Here is a 5550-nt window from a genome sequence, read left to right on the forward strand (position 1 = left end):
GTAAAGCAGTAAGACCAAAAACATTCACCAAAAACATAATTTTAATCAAAATTCAAATTTTTTTTTTAAAGGTTGCAGGTCCAAGTAACTAGCCACAAAAAAACCCTCTAATAGTTCATTCCTCTCAGGTAATTAAAGACCAAGTTGATTCAATTGCATTATGGGATACAGTATGCTGGTAATGCTCTTTGTACTTCTTCTGAATTTTTAGTGTGGTCTTTTGTATATGGCTCATTTTGGTAAATTTAGGAGGTCGATAGCAGGTATTCTATGCGTACAGAAAATTCACACATTGTGCACACTATATACTGTATACTGTAGTATGTAGCAGGTAGACCTATGTAAACGGGAAGTCGTGGCCTAATGGTTAGAGAGTCGGACTCGTAACCCAAAGGTTGTGGGTTCGAGTCTCGTACCGGCAGGGATTGTAGGTGGGGGGAGGGAATGTACAGCGCTCTCTCCCACCTTCAGTACCACGACTGAGGTACCCTTGAGCAAGGCACCGAACCTCCAACTGCTCCCCGGGCGCCACAGCAAAAATGGCTGCCCACTGCTCCGGGTGTGTGTTCACAGTGTGTGTGTGCACTTAGGATGGGTTAAATGCAGAGCACTAATTCCGAGTATGGGTCACCATACTTGGCCACATGTCACGTCACTTTAAAGAATCATTCGTTCAAAATGTTTCTTCTTATGATTTGTATTCCATTCCCCCATCCATGATCGCGAGGATTCGCGACCGCTCGCACCTCACGTTTGCGGCGGAATGCAAATGTTCATAATTGATGGACATCTATGCCCGTGAAAAGACATCAGCAATCTGGCGCAGAGAAAAGAAAAAGAAAGGAAAAAAAAGTTGAAAACGAAGCCGGTGCATCACTTTCAGGCACATTCATAACTTTTTTGGCTGTTGACGTTAATAACGTGTTTTAATATCAGAAATAATTTCATCATCACCAACGCATCTAATATTCTCATGGAATAGAGTTTCCATGTTCCCTTACAAAAATTAGCCATGCTTTTAACACGAATAAAACCAAAAATCATTGTTCTTGTAGCCATGGTAACCGCAAATTAACCATGGTTTTGTTACTTCAAATAATAATTTACAAAGAAGTAGGCCTATTAAGATAATATATATATTTTTTGTTGTGGTTAGCCTATAAAAACAGACCTATAGCCAACAATAGCCTTTAAAATGACTTAAAATGCATTATATAAAAACAATGAGGCAATAATGATTGGTTAATAACACTGTTAAAATACATAATGTAGGCTAATACAAAATAAAGAATTTATGTACATTACATGCGATTACAAATGCTTGCAAAGGGAGCCAAAGACCTGGTAATTGCTGCTGCTACACTTACAGGACAATCAAATCCTTGTTTAGGCTATTGGCCAAACATTTAATTCAATATTCACTTAATCTTTAATTTTTGGCCAGCTTTTTGCTGTAGACGACACAGCCTCTATGATTTCTTCAACAACAAAAAACATGTGGACATCACAACCCTTACAAAAATAAACCATGTTTTTATCGTATTAAAACTGCTTAATTTTCTTTTGCGTGATTTCTGAATGTTTGAGACTATAAAATCAATTAGACAACTGTATTAACAAAGTCATAGCCATATGTAACTGTTTAGACTAGAGCTATAGCCTAATTGTAATTTGTAAATAATATAAATTATTTATTTATTTACTTTTATATTTTATTAAAGTTCTATTTTGACCCCTATAGTAGGTTTTTTTGTTTTTTTACTTCCATAATATTTGAGTAAGGGGAGCACAACAATACAATCCTGCTTAGGGCACCCATTTGGCCAGCAGTGGCCCTAAACGTAAGTTACCGTTCGAACGACGGTTCGCTACAATGAATCAGTCTTTCCAACGTTACTAACCACGTTAAAAGGTATTTTCAGACTCTTAATGGTAATATAGCCTATTATATTTCTACAGTTCGTAAAGGTTTATTCATGTTAGTTGTTAAAGAAAAAAGTGCCTGATTGAGAACATCACTTACATGTAATAGCCTATTTGTGTTATTCTATTATATGCTTATAGCCTTTGCTTCCGTATGGTTATAATATAGCGATGTAGCGCCACCTTGTGGACAAAATGAATAGTGACATGTTTCTCAAATGATGAATATGATTCGCAAACATTGTGAATGATGACGAGTGAATCATCAGGGGGGCTTTACCACTTTTGATCATAAGCATGACATGACTCCGCCACTAAAGCATGCTTTACTGGCACTGTACGTTGACATTAGTGTTAAGTAAACATTATTTGAGAGCTGTGATAGCCTACTGTTGTCATTTAGCAGGTGGTCTTGTCCGCAGAACGTTATTACTGTCTGCACGGTGACTTTATTAGTCATACTGTTCTCCAGTCGTTGATGGATGCTTAGATCAGTCTTCCTATTAAATTTCGAGGATGAATTCATATATAGGCCTATGACAAATTCAAATCAAGGTTTGGTCCAGTAAGCCCCCTGCTGGCAGATTCTGTAACTACACACACTCAATATCTGCGGTGATGGCCATTCACCTATGTATTCTGACCTTTTCTTTACAAACAATATAAATGTCATTAGAGTATAGTAGATATGTTTTTATGTTTGATAGATTCTTAAGAGAATAGTTCACCCAGAAATAAAAATTTGATGAAAATGTACTCACCCTCAGGCCATCCAAGTTTAGTTTGTTTATTGGAAAGGATTTGGAGAAATTTAGCATTACATCACTTGCTCATCAATGGATTCTCTGCAGTGAATGGGTGCCGTCAGAATGAGAGTCCAAACAGCTGATAAAAACATTACAATAATCTACAAGTAATCTAATCCATCAATTAACATCTTGTGAAGCGAAATGCTGTGTTTGTAATAAATCCATCATTAACACATTTTTAACTTTAAACCATTGCTTATGACTAAAATACGAGTCCTCTTTCCAATATATTTCTTTCTCCATTGAAGAAGTCAGGAATCAGAAATATGCACAGATCAAGCACTGTTTACAAGATTATGATGTGAGAGGACAACAGGTGATGGACTTTTTTTTTAGTGTGTGAAGTGTTTTTGACTCATATTTTGACCAGAAGCAACGGTTTGAAGTTAAAACACCTTAATGATTGATCTGTTTATTACAAACACAGAGATTTTTGCTTCAAAAGACATTAACTGATGGACTGGAGTGGTGTGGATTACTTGTGGATTATTGTGATGTTTTCATCAGCTTATTCTGACGGCACCCATTCACTGCAGAGGATCCATTGTTGAGCAAACGATGTACTACAGCAATGCTCCAAATCTGTTCTGAAATAAGTTCGTCTACTTCTTGGATGGCCCAAGGGTTCGTGACATGTGACTTCATCAAAGAGTGCCTTTTTTGAGGGAGCTGGGTTTTAGTCCTGTGAATGAAGTCAAAGGCTGCCCTACTTTCGGTTGAAGCCCTCTTTTAACCCCCTACTGTGCACCTATATCGCATATGCAGTGATTCAGAGGGTGTAGTAGCAAGAAGTACAGATGCCCCGTGCAACAACACATACTAGTGAGGTTATATTTAACTGACTTCAGAAAGCTGACACTCTGGACGTTTTCCATATCTCCACTCACAAATGCTTAAGGTTCTGTGCCAAAACAAGACTAGATCTGTAAGCACGTGTCTGGATTGGGAATAACAGCACAATTACACCTTCAAACAAGCTAATTTTCATGAGTGATTGCACAGAGGTTTGTGATTTAGGACTTTAGAGTATAGGAAAGCTGTCTGTGTGTTCAGCAGGTGTAATGCTGCCATGCTGGGCGCTGATTGCGTTTATGTATGTAGGGAAAATGATCCAATTAAACATACCTCATGCCCACTTGAATATGAAACAAAAGTTTGGGGTCAGTATATAATTTTTGTTTATGTTTTTGAAAGAAGTCTCTTATATGCCCACCAAGGTTGCATTTATGTGTTCAAAAATACAATAAAAACGTACAATTCTGAAATAGTATTACAATTTATATTAACTATTTAGTATTGAATATATTTTAAAATGTAAATTCCTGTGATGCAACACTGAATTTTCAGCATCATTACTCCAGTCTTCAATGTCACACGATCCGTCAGAAATCATTGTAAAATGCTTAGTGCTTAAGAAACATTTTAAATCAGTTGTTCTGTTTTTCTTTCAAATATATTCTTTAAAGTATTGTGTGTGTGTGTGTGTGTGTAAACTGTGGTACATGTTCAGAATTTTTTAATCAAATAAAATGTTCAGAACTGTATTATATAGTTATGTAGTTATTGTACATTATATAGTTTTTTTTGTCACTTTTGATCAACGAATAAAAGCATAAATTCTTAATATATATACAGTATATTATATATTATAATTTTAATTATTAATTATAATTAATAGTTATAATTAATATAATTATGAATTGTACTTTTTGAGAAGTTGGATTTCATTATAATTTAACACTATAGTGTGGGAATGATTGGTGAAAAAAAGTAGCATATATGTTTGGTTATTAAATGGGTGGTAAAAAAAATATATGTCAAATACTAAACTGGTTAACAAAACAGGAATAATTTTTAAAGGGTTTGGGCTTACTAAAATGTACATTATAAGCCCAGTTGTGGCTTTAAATCTTATAAAAAGTCTTATAAATAAAAAAGTATTTTTATGACAAAACATATGTGTTAAGATGTGAGATTAACTTTGATTTAATACAAATTTAAAGGCTATTCACGTAATAAGTCAACACTCAATCCCTGTACATTCTGTTTTTAACTCTGTTTAACATGAGTGTGTCTGAAGGGCTTTGAGTGTGTAGTGCTACTCTGTTCTTTGATAAGGATACAAGAGCATAAGTATTTTACCCTGATAACAGTGCTACATGTTGATAATTACAAAACCATTTTTTTTATTAATTAGAATATAACATTTGAATTGGTGCATATGGTAGAACCCATAGTAAGTAAGTGCCAAGGTACCATGTTATTTCCATCTAATACCATCAGTATACCATGGTGCCATCTCAAAATGTAGTTTCCAAAATAATACGTAATGTATAAACTATAACATTCTATTTTAAAGTAAGACATCAAGGCCAAGTCACCAAGAAAACAAATTAGTACAAGACGTACATGTCCTCATATCAGTGTTTATGATTAAGGGTGTGTGTGGTTGCATAACTGTTTTAGGACCAATGCGACACTTGGTATTTTATTAGTGTAAAATAACTGGGTCTTCACCTCAAGACATGACGTGCCCCATAACGTGATGAATACCAGGTGCACACACACACACACACACTGTTATAAAATAATACACCACACACACTGAATCATGTAACATTGTCTTTTTGTTTTTTCTGCTGGTGCCAAAACCTCAGATCAGGAGATGTTTCTCCTCGTCTGAAGGTAAGCAGTAATGTCTCTGTGGAAAATGTGACTGTGCCAGTAATTTTAGTGATAACAATGTGAAATAAATATTTGTAAATCAATTTTTTTCTTCCTACTTAAAAAAAAAAAAAAAAAAGTGAAAGAAAATTAA

The sequence above is a fragment of the Sinocyclocheilus rhinocerous genome, unplaced genomic scaffold (genome assembly GCF_001515625.1).
Source record: "Sinocyclocheilus rhinocerous isolate Xijiao unplaced genomic scaffold, SAMN03320098_v1.1 scaffold585, whole genome shotgun sequence".
NCBI lineage: Eukaryota > Metazoa > Chordata > Actinopteri > Cypriniformes > Cyprinidae > Sinocyclocheilus > Sinocyclocheilus rhinocerous.